The sequence below is a fragment of the Orycteropus afer genome, unplaced genomic scaffold (genome assembly GCF_000298275.1).
Source record: "Orycteropus afer afer isolate SDZICR_OR568_19922 unplaced genomic scaffold, OryAfe1.0 scaffold00127, whole genome shotgun sequence".
Classification (NCBI taxonomy): domain Eukaryota; kingdom Metazoa; phylum Chordata; class Mammalia; order Tubulidentata; family Orycteropodidae; genus Orycteropus; species Orycteropus afer.
The window spans coordinates 1,108,766-1,121,186 of record NW_006921714.1 but is presented as its reverse complement, the minus strand read 5'-3'; the positions used below and the strand labels follow the sequence as shown (position 1 = coordinate 1,121,186).

General features: G+C 39.9%; 1 non-coding gene across 1 annotated transcript; it reads left to right on the top strand.

Annotated features, from left to right (window-relative positions):
* The first annotated feature begins 2,342 nt into the window (after positions 1–2,342).
* On the top strand, positions 2,343–2,449 carry LOC122150358. Its single transcript, XR_006163623.1, has one exon. It is a non-coding gene; the product is annotated as a U6 spliceosomal RNA (small nuclear RNA).
* The last annotated feature ends 9,972 nt before the right edge of the window (positions 2,450–12,421 follow it).

The window sequence follows — 12,421 nt, the reverse complement described above, 5'->3', positions numbered from 1 at the left end:
TATTAACTGGTCTTCCTTGAAGGCATATGGATATTACCCTATCATTGACAGGATTGTACTTTAGGATAGATCTTGAAATGTCCTTTTTGACAATGAATGTGATGCCATTCCTCCTCAATTTTTATTCCCAGCATAGTAGACCAGATGATTGATTCAAAATGGCCAATACCAATCCATTTCAACTCACTAACATCTAGGATATCAATCTATGTATCTGATGTCATATGGGATCTTGGAACAGGAGAAGGACCTTAGGTAAAGATCAAGAAAATCTGAATGAAGTATGGACTTCAGCTAATAGTAATGTATCAATACCAGTTCATTAATTGTAATAACTGTGCCAGGAAATATGAGAAGTTAATAGGAGAAACTAAGTGTAGAGTATATGAGAGCACTCTGTACTACCTTTACAATTTTTTTTCTGTAAATACAAAAGTGTTCTAAAATTAAAACTTCATTTTTTAAAAAATTCAAATATTTCTTTATAATAGAAATTACACTACTTAATGCTACTATTTAGGAGCTCTGGTAGCATAGTGGCTAAAGCACTTGACTGCTAACCAGAAGGCTGGCGGTTCAAACCCACCAGCCACTCCTCGGAAGGAAGGTTGGGCAATCCTACTTCCGTAGTGATACTGCCTCGGAAACCCAAGGAGGGGTCGCTATGAGTCGGGATCAACTCGACGGCACATAACAACAACAACAACAATGCTACTATTTAAATTTATAATGAAAATATAGATGTCAATTAAAAATTTGCAAGTAGGTACATAAAACCAAAAATGAAACTCACTGCCACCAAGTTGATTCCAACATGTAGTGACCCCCATTGGGTTTCCAAGGCTGTAAATCTTTACAGAAGCAGACTGCCTCATCTTTCTTCCAGAGCGGCTAACAGGTTTGAACCACTGACCTTTTGTTTAGCAGCCAAATGCCTTAACCACTACATCACCCAAGTTCCTTAAGTAGCTATATACCTTTTCAAAATATGGAATACATAAAAAGAAAGTTTGAAGATCAGTGTAGCAACTTTATAAACCCCTATCTCCAAAATCTCAAAGCTGTCCCACTGGGTCAGGATATGGCAAGAGGCAGGTACAGTCACAGCCTGTTCCATGCATGACTTGATTTGGTTCGTGACAAAGAAGAGACCATGTATAGTTTAAAGTGCCTGCTTTTGAATTGCCTTTTGAGAACATTCAAAATAATGAAGAAAAAGTCCCCAGCTTTCCTATTTTACTGCTTTCAATATACATTTCAAGGAAAGAAATCCTTTAGTTTTGGACTTACTGAAAACAAGGCCCTTTATGCTTCCTTTGAGCTTCATAATTCTTCACAACTCTGAGAAAACTGTAAGGTGCCATCCACTCTTCAAGTGTGATTCCTAGATTTTCCCTGTGACAGGTCTCAAAAGCCCTGTTAGTGGATGGAGCCCACTAGCACATTGTGATAAACTATGGCTCATGTTTCCTACAATCATGGTGGGTCTGCATCAGAGCCATGGGATAGATTACCCCAGTGTTATAGATTGAATTGTGGCCCCAAAAGACACGCTGAGTCCTAACCTATGAGTGTGAATTTGACTTTGTTTTGGGAAGTAGGGTCTTACTTTGAAAATAGTATAGTGAAATGATATCAGAGTAGGTTGGGTCCTAGTCCTAACCTTTTCTGAGTGGTGTCTTATAAAAGGAAGAACAGACATGGAAATAGAGTCACACACAGGGGAAGACAGGTGCCATGTAATGATGGAAGCAGATGATTTATAAGCCACAAAGGTTTGCTGAGGATTGCTGCCAACCGTCAGAAGCTAGAGGAGACGCATGGAACAGTTCCTTGCCGACAGCCTCAAGAAGCCAAGGCACTGATTTGGGCTTCTAGCCTCCAAAACCGTGAGAAAATAAATTTTTTCTTATATGCCAGCCACCATATGGTATTTTGTTATGGCAGCTCCAGGAGACTAAGACATCCAGCAAATGGAAGCCAACATGGTCCTTCTGAGATAACTGAGGAGCTAGTCTGATTTTACCAAGTTAATGGTCAAAGGCTAGTTCTTCCTTGAGCTTTCATTTAATGACAGATAATACTCTATTTATAAATCCAGAAAATTGTGTTAATCACTTTAAGGAGGCTTTTGCTATTCTGTTACATTTTCTTTAAGTTTTCATTGTTGTTAGGTGTCTTCCAGTCAATTTTCTACTCCTGGAGACCCCATATGATAGAGTAGAACTGTCCCAGAGGGTTTTCTAGGCTGTAATCTTAACAGAGGCAGTTGTTCAAACAAAACAAAGAGATACTACACACTTTAAAATTAGGAAAGGTGTGTATCAAAGTTGTATCCTTTCATGCTCACTTTGGCAACACATACACTAAAATTGGAACATTACAAAGAAGATTAGCATGGCCTCTACCCAAGGATGACATGCGAATTTGTGAAGAGTTCCATGTTTTTATGGCTTTGCTTTGTAAATTTGCACCTGAATCACAGTAACAAGTTTTTTTTTAATTGTATGCTTTCACCAAATTTATTCAATCCCTATTCTGAGGAAATAATCCAAGAAGCTGGACTATGTAAAGAAAAACAAGGCATCAGGATTGCAGAAAGACTCATTTACAACCTGCAATATGCAAATGGAACAACCTTGCTTGGCTGTTTTGTTTCTCTAGTTCTTCTATAACAGGCATACCACAAATACATGGCTTAAAAAAACAGGGATTTATTCTCTTACTGTTTTGGAGGCTAGAAGTCCGAGTTCAAAGTGCCAGCTGCATGAAGGCCCCTTGCCCTTGGGTTTCAGCGCTGCCTCTTGCTCCTGACCCACTGGAGCTTGAGGCTTCTCTTAACTCAGGCAGCTGCTGGCTACTGAGGCTGACAAACCCAAGGTCAACAAGTAAAACAGCACAGTCCCAAGATTATCAAACAACATGGCAGGCCACTAGTTCAAGTCCAGAAACAGTCCCAACAATGGCAGACAACATGGCAGACCACTCACTGCTGACTTAGCTAAATGCAGGATCCAGATGTGCCAAGAAGCTCAGAGACTTTTCTCAAAGCTTCTTCTCATATGGTGGAAGCAGACCACATCCCTAAGGCAGCTACTCATCTGCTCACAGTAGATTCCACATGAGGTTGATTACCAATCTCATCATGAGGAATAACTACATCCAGCTGCCCAAAACCAGGCCCAGCCAAGTTGACTTATAACCTTGACTACCACACTTGCTGAAAGTGAAGAGGACTCAAAGCATTTAGTGATGAGAATCAAAGACTACAGCCTTCAGTTTGATTATACCTCAGTATCAGAAAATATAAATTGAAGTTGTCAAGGATTTCATTTTAGTTGGATCCACAGTCAATGCCTGTGGAAGCACCAGTCAAGAAATCAAACGATTTATTTCATTGGGCAAATCTGGAGCAAAAGATCTCTTTAAAGTATTAAAAAGCAAAGTTATCACTTTTATAACTAAGGTGCATCTGACCCAAGCCATGATATTGTCAGTTATCTCATATGGCAAGTGAAACTTGGCCAATGAATAAGGAAGATTGAAGAAGACTTCATGTATTTGAATTATGGTGTTGGTGAAGAATATAGACTATACCATGGACTGCCAGAAAACAAACAAATCTGTCTTGGAGGAAGTACTGGCAGAATTAGAGGATGGTGAGACTTCACGTCACATACTTTGGATGTGTTATCAAAAAGAACCAGTCTGTAGAGAAGGATGTAAATAAAGGGTCAACAAAAAAGAGGAAGACCCTCAATGAGATGTCTTGACACAGTAGTTGCAACCAATGGTCTCAAACATAGCAACGATTGTGAGGATGACACGGGAGTTGGCAGCGTTTCATTTGGTTAATACCTAAGGTCACTCTGGGTTGGAGCTGACTCGACGTTGTTGTTAGGGGTGGTGAAATTGGTTCTGACATAGCGACCCTTTTCGTGAAAGAAAACACTGGCTGGTCCTGTGCCATCTTCATAATTGTTAAGTGATGGACCTAACAAAGATAACAACAATCTTTACAAGAGTAGACTTCTAGGTCTTTTTCCCATGGAACCACTGGGTGGATTCAAACCTATAACCTTTCAGTTAGCAGCCAACCACTTAACTGCTGCACCACTAGGGCTCCTTTAATTACATATGTAAAGTAATATATTTGGTTATCTTTTCTTGATCAGTCTTTCTGGAGGTTTATCAGTTTAAAAAGTAAACTTCTTGACTAACTATTTTATGCTTGTTTTCAGTTTCACTTTTTCTATCTTATTATTTTCTTCCTTTTTTTTTTTTTTTTCTCTCTCTCTCTTTTTCTAGCTTCTTGAGAACAAGGCTAAAATAATGGATTTTCAGTCTGTTTTGTTTTCTAATATATATGTTTAAGACTAAAAATGTCCTCTAAGTACTGCTTTAGTTGCATTTCAAAAGGTTTGATATATTTTATCTTCATTATCATTCAGTTCAAAATATTTTATTATTTCTCTTGTGATTTATTGTTTGATGCATATTCAGAAGAAATTGGGTTTTCTAGTTATTTTATTCTTTATTTAATTTTTAACTAATTCCACTGTGGTCAGAGAACTTATTCTGAATGTTTAAATAAATTCTCTTTTGTAACTCCTTCAGTTCTCCAATGAACAAATTTATCTTCCCATGCATTGAAATAAATCTTTTAAGTATAAAAACTTAAAATCTGATAAGTCTTAATTCTCTTGAATATTCCAATACTATTTATAAACTCATATCTCAACTTAAAATCATAAATCTAAACTAACTTTTATTTTAAATTTGAATCACAGAGTGAATGTGCTACTCTAAAGCAAAGCTGTACAATGTGGTAACCACTGGCACATATGGTTATGTAAATTTTTAATTTAACTAATGAAAATTAAACTAATTTAAAAAATTACCACCATTTGTCTCTCAGTTTGTCATATTGTGGTGGCTTGCATGTTGCTGTGAGGCTGGAGGCTATGCCACTGGTATTTCAAATATGAGCAGGGTCACCCATGGTGGGCAGGTGTCAGTGGATCTTCCAGAAGAAGACAGACTGGGAAGAAGGACAGGGCCATCCACTTCTGAAAAAACAGGCAACTGAAAACCTTATGAATAGCAGTGAAACACTGTCTGATGTATTACTGGTAAACTTTATGAATACCCCTAAAATATTATTTGATACAGAGCCTGAAGATGAGCCCTTCAGGTCAGAAGGCACTCAAAATATGACTGGGGAAGAGCTGTCTTCCCAAAGTAGATTGAATTTAATGATGTGGATGGAGTAAAGCTTTCAGGACCTTCATTTGCTGATGGGGCACAACTCAAAATGGGAAGAAACAGCTGCAAACATTCATTAATAAAATCGGAACATGGAATATACAAAGTCTGAATCTAGGAAAATTGGAAGTTGTCAAAAATATAATGGAATGCATAAAGATTGATATCCTAGACATTAGCGAGCTGAAATGGACTGGTATTGGTGATTTTGAATCATCATATGATCTCCTATAATGGAAATAACAAATTGAAGAGGAATGGTGTTGCATTCATTTGGAAAAAGAACATCTAAAGATCTATCCTGCAGTACAGTGGTACCAGTGATAGGATAATATCCACATGCCTACAAGGAAGACCAGTTAATAAACTATTATTCAAATTTATGCACCAACCACCAAAGCCAAAGATGAAGAAATTGAAGATTTTTACCAACTTCTGAAGTCTGAAATTGATGAAATATGCAATCGAGATGCATTGATAATTATTGGTGATTGGAATGCTAAAGTTGGAAACAAAGAAGAATCATTGGTAGTTGGAAAATATGGCCTTGGTGATAGAAATGATGCTGGAGATATGGAGTCCATGTGAGCCAAAATACAACCTTGCTTATATCCCACCTGAATTTAGAGACCATCTGAAGAATAGATTTTATGTGTTGAACACCAGTGAACAAAAACCAGACGAGTTGTGGGATGACATCAAGAACATCATACATGAAGAAAGTGTCCAGTCATTAAGAAGACAAAATTTAAGGAAGGAAAGACCAAAATGAATGTCAGAAGACATACTGAAACTTACTCTTGAACAGAGAGTAGCTAAAGCAAAAGGAAAAAATGCTGAAATAAAAGAACTGAACAGAAGATTTCAAAGTGCAGCTCAAGAAGACAAAGAAAAGTATAATGAAATATGCAAAGACTTGGAATTAGAAAATCAAAAGAGAATAACACACTTGGCATTTCTCAAGCTGAAAGAACTAAAGAAAAAAATTCAAGCCTCAGTTTGCAATATTGAAGGATGTAAGGCAAAGCAAAGTATTGAACAATGCAGGAAGCATCAAAAGAAGACAGAAGGAATACATATCACTGTATCAAAAAGAATTGGTTTATGTCCCACTATTTCAGGAGGTAGAATATGATCAAGAACCAATGGTATTGAAAGAAGTCCAAGCTACATTGAAGGCATTGGTGAAAAATAAGGCTTCAGGAACCCATTGACATATTTCAACTAATGGAGGCATTGGAGGCACTTACTCATTTATGCTCAGAAATATGGAAGATAGCTACCTAGCCAATCAACTGGAAGAGATCAATATTTATGCCCATTCCAAAGAAAGGTAATTCAACAGAATGTGGAAATTATCAAACTACATCATTAATATCATGCACAAGTGATATTATTGTGGAAGAAAATTTAAAAATGGATGTAGTAATATAACAGGGAACTTCCAGAAATGCAAGCTGGATTCAGAAAAGGACATAGAATGTCAGATGGATCTTAGCTGAAAGAAAAGAATACCAGAAAGATATTTATTTGTATTTTATTGACTTTGCAAAGGCATTCAACTGTGTGGATCATAACAAATTATGGATAATGTTGAGAAGAATGGGAATTCCGGAACACTTAATTGGGCTTGTGAGGAACCTGTACAAAACCAAGAGGCTCTTGTTCAAACAGAACAAGGGGATAGTGCATAGTTTAAAATCAGGAAGGGTGTGCATCATAGTTGTATCCTCTCACCATGCTTATTCAATCTGTATGCCAAGCAAATATTCCAAGAATCTGGAATATACAAAGAAGAACACAGCCTCAGAATTGGAGGAAGAATCATTAATAACTGGAGATATGCTGATGACACAACCTTGTTGCTCAAAGTGAAGAAGACTTGAAACACTTACTGGTGAAGATCAAGGACTACAGTCCTCAGTATGCTCATAAAATATCAACATAAAGTATCAGTATCAGCATATCAAAAAAAAAAAAAAAAAAAAAAAAAAAAAAAAAAAGCAAACAAACTCATTGCCATGGAGTCGATTCCAACTCATAGCAACTTCCATTGGGTTTCCGAGGCTGTAAATCTTTACAGAAGTTACAGAAGTAGATCGCCCCATCTTCCTTCCATGGAGTGGCTGGTGAGTTTGAACTGCTGACCTTCTGGTTAGCAGCCAAATGCCTTATCTACTACACCACCAAAATGAAAATCCTCCTACTGGACTGATACGCAACATCATGATAAACGGAGAAATGACTGAAGTTATAAGGGATTTCATTTTACTTGAAGCCACAAAAAACATTCATGAAAGCAGCAGTCAAGAAATCAGACGTCGTATTGCATTGGGCAAATCTGCCGCAAAAGACCTCTTTAAAGTGTTAAGAAGCAAAGATACCACTTTGAAGACTAAGGTGCACCTAACCCAAGTCTTGGTATTTTCAGTCACCTCCTATTCATGTGAGAGCTGAACAACGAATAAGGAAGACGGGGAAAGAATTGAAGCTTCTGAATTGTTGTGTTGGTGGAGAATACTAAGAGTACCATGGGCTGCCAGAAGAACAAACAAATCTGTCCTAGAAGAAGTGCAGCTGGAATGCTCCTTGGAAGCGAGAATGGCCAGACTTCGTCTCACCTACTTTGGTCATGCTGTCCGAAGGGACCAGTCCCTGGAGAAGGATATCATGCTTGGTAAAGTGGAGGGTCAGCAAGGAGGGGGAAGACCCTCACCAAGATGGATTGACACAGTGGCTATAATGGCTCACACATGGCAAGGATTGTGAGGCTGTTGTAGGACCATTTCATTGTATATAGGGTGTCTGTGACTTGGAGTCAACTGGATGGCATCTAACAACAACAACAATTAAAATAAAATAAAATAAAAAATTCAATTCTTTACACAGAGTAGCCACATTTCAAGTACTCAATAGCTGTTGTTGTTGTTGTTATGTGCCGTCGAGTCAGCCCCGACTCATAGCGACCCCTCCTTGGGTTTCCGAGGCAGTATCACTACGGAAGTAGGATTGCCCAACCTTCCTTCCGAGGAGTGGCTGATGGGTTTGAACCGCCAGCCTTCTGGTTAGCAGTCAAGTGCTTTAGCCACTATGCTACCAGAGCTCAATAGCTACATATGGTTAAAAACAAAACAAAACAAAAGACAACTCACTGCCATCATGTCAATCCTGACTCATAGCAACCCCTACTTGGGTTTCCAAGGCAGTGTATTACAGAAGTAGATTGCCCAGTCTTCCTTCTGAGTAGATTTGAACCACCACTCTGGTTAGCAGTCAAATGCCTTGGGCACTACACCACCAGAGCTCCCTAACATATGGTTGTTGTTGTTGTTATGTACCGTCAAGTCAGACCTGGCTCATAACAACCCCTCCTTGGATTACCGAGGCAGTATCACTACCGAAGTAGATTGCCCCATCTTCCTTCCGAGGAGTGGCTGGTGGGTTTGAACATCCAGCCTTCTGATTAGCAGTCAAATGCCTTAGGCACTACACTATTGAACAGTGCTGAGTACAGCATTTCCATCACTGCAGAGAGTTCTATTCGACTGCACTCTGTAGACCCTCCTGTAGGGTGCTGGCCAGCCTTTAGATGACTGCTCTTGGATGAAGTACCCACTCTAGTCCAATTAGCTGACAGAGTCATGAGACATGGTGATTTATGCAAACATTACTGCACACAAAGGAAGTATTATGGGAATTCCTTAGAAAAGGATTGAGGGAGAGGCAGATATTCTCAGACAAACTGCCTGGAAAATGCCTAGAAGCTCTCAAGGCCCCATGCAGACATCACCTCTTGTAATGCAACTCTCCTAACTGTGTCAGGAGCCTAGTGACACTTTCTTCTGGACCTCACAGGTCTCTTCATAGTTCTCCTGATATTGTAGTGTGGTCTGTGTGTTTCCATATCTATCTTCAACTCTGGATTGTGGGTTTTCGGAAGGCTAGAATTCTGTATCCTTTTTATCTTTATGTCCTTGATACCTGACACAGTGTTTGGTGCATGGCAGATCTTGGTACTCTGATGAAAGAGAGGGAACTTGCTCTGAGGAGCAATATGGTATGAAGCCAAGAATCAAAGGCCACAATTCTCCTCTACCCTCAGTCCCTATCTCCTATGCTTTTCAGCACGTCAGCCATTTTTCCCTGGGCCTCAATTCCTCTCGTGCCAAGTGAGGAGGTTGACTTTGATAAGGTTGCTCATTGTCCACTATACATGAATAAGTGCTGTATGAATAAAGGGTGTCATGGCAGGAAAGCTGGAGAAATACTTAGTCAAATGATGATACATGGGTATTTTTCCACTATTGGACTTCACATAACCTTTATAATGCTAAAGGCCATATGGCACCCTAAGAAATGGATAGAATTTGCAGTTTCTCAGACTTATTTCATGGACCATGGAACCATGTGTGTGTGTGTGTGAACATGTATGGTATGTGTGTCTGTGTGTGTGTGGAGAGAGAGAGAGAGAGAGCGCGTGCCAGCACAAAGGATTAATGTTCCATGAGACACACCTGCATTAGCTGATCTCCAAGAGACCCTCTAGTTCTACATTTTTCTGATTTTTATGAAGTCACTGCCCAAAGTCTTAGAGTGCTATGACTTTGAACTTGTAGAGTCACACACTTAACCTTTCACCTCCTCAGTCTCTACTTCCTCATCTCCTATTCCACTTCCTGCCTCCATCTTAGAGGAGAATTTGGAGCAATTCTACTTGAAATGCCTGTCAGATGGAAAGGACTGAGTGCCAGCACATTGCACATTGAACCTCTGATAGTGAAACAATGTCACTGATCATCTGAAAGAGCAGCTGCTCCAAAAATTGAAGCGTAAGACAGAATGATTTTAATTGAAAATTGATTTTCTCAGTTATACCACATTTCTTTCACGATATCCTGGGTGTCACTGTGTAATATATCTAATTTGAGCCATAACTTAATATATCACTTTCCACTGGACATACACATGAATTCTTAAAGCAGCAACAGATTATTAATGTTATGTTAATAAAAAGCAATAATGAAATATTACACAACTTTCTTATTCCATATATTATTAACAAAGAACTTTTGTGTTTTGATGGGTCTGATATTTTATGAAGAGGTTGCTGAACAGATTAGAAAATGGTCTTGCCTTCTCAGCGAAAAAAACCCCAAATTAGGTTGCATGACTAGAAAACATTTGCAACAGGTTACAAAAATGACTATGTAGCATTGTGAAACAGAAAGCAATGAACTTACTTTAAGCAGAAATAAAACGCAATGCACTGTCATCGAGTGGGATCCGACTCATAACAACCCCTCCTTGGGTTTCCGAGGCGGTATCACTACAGAAGTAGATTGCCCAACCTTCCTTCTGAGGAAGGTGGGTTTGAACCTCCAGACTTCTGGTTAGCAGTCAAATGCCTTAGGCACTATGCCACCAGAGCTCCCTATTTTAAGTGGAGATGCTAGGAATAGAACGTACTTTTTGCTAATGACTGAAACAAACAATTCTTTCAGATGCATTGGAAATAAAAAGTAGAAAAAACAGAGTTATCCCAAAGTATAGTCCTGTGCTCTGCTAAATTGCTACCTGCACTGGAACTTATCAACATAATCATATTAAAAACCAGTATTTATTGTATGCCTTTGGCAGACGCTGTGCTAAGCACTTTACACGCATCATCGCATTTAATTCCCAAGTCGCTTATAGGAGGGCAGTATGATCCTTACTCTAAGGAAGGGCAATAATCACAAAGGAGTGAAGTAGCATTAGTAATAAGTGGCCGGCCTGACAACCTGGACAGTCTGACTCCTGAGCCATACTCATAACCTCCACACGGAGAATCAAGACCCCTGGCCTTCCAGGTTTCAGCTCCAGATTTGGGGAGGCCCTGAAGACCTCTAAGGAGCTCTGGTAGCATAGTGGATAAGGCATTTGGCTGCTAACCAAAAGGTCAGTGGTTCAAATCCACTAGCTGCTCTGTGAAAAGAAGATGGGGCAATCTACTTCAGTAAAGATTTACAGCCTCAGAAACCCCGTGGGAGTCACTATGAGTCAGAATCAATTCGATGGCGGTGAGTTTTGTTGAGTTTGCAGACCTCTGGCCAGTACAGAGGAGCTGCAGTAATTTCTGGTAATAGAATAATTCACATGCCTCTCAAAGGTCACTGCAGGTCTGGTAGGTGACCTCCTGGCCGACTTTGTGTTGGTGATGGGAGGTGTAGTGGTGCTCCAGGCAGCTCTTCCGATCACAGCATGACTCCTTGTTAGAGGCCACAGTCACATGCTAATTTAAAAGGCCACTTCATTCTTCACGGGCCAGACTTTACCGAAGCACTGTTGTTGGTATGTGCCATCGAGTTGGTCTTGACTCATAGCAACCTTATGTGCAATAGGACAAAACCCTGCCCAGCCCTGCAGCATCCTCACACTCCTGGCTATGTTTGAGCCCAGTGGTGTAGCCGCTGTGTCAATCCACCTTGTTGAGGGTCCCCTTCTTTCCCACCGACCCTCTGCTTTATCAGTGTGATGTCCTGCAGCGACTGGTCCTTCCTGAGAACATGTCTAAAGTAAGCAAAAATGAAGTCTCACTATCGTTGCTCCAAGGAACATTCTGGTCGTACTTCTTCTAAGACAGATTTGTTTGTTCTTCTGGCAGCCCATAGTGTATGCCTTACTCTTCGCAAACCATAATTCAAAGGCATCAATTCTCCTTCGGACTTCCTTATTTATGGTCAAGCTTTCACACACATGTGAGATGATTGAAAATACCATGGCTTGGGTTGAGCGCACCTTAGTCATCAAAGTGGCATCATCACTTCTTTAAAGGTTTTAAAGAGCTCTTTTGCTGCACAGTTGTCCAGTGCAATACCAGAAGACTGTTGTTGTTATGTGCTGTCGAGTCGGACCCGACTCATAGAGACACCTCCTTGGGTTTCCGAGGCAGTATCACTAGGGAAGTAGATTGCTCCATCTTCCTTCCGAGGAGTGACCAGTGGGTTTGAACCACCAGCCTTCTGGTTAGCAGTCAAGTGCCTTAGGCACTACACTACCAGAGCTCCTACCAGAGGACTAGGGACTCATAAACAATTACCCTTCACCTGCTTCTCCACCATACACACACTCTCATATGTCCTCCATCCCAGTGACCAACCTTGCAATAAGCTCAGTC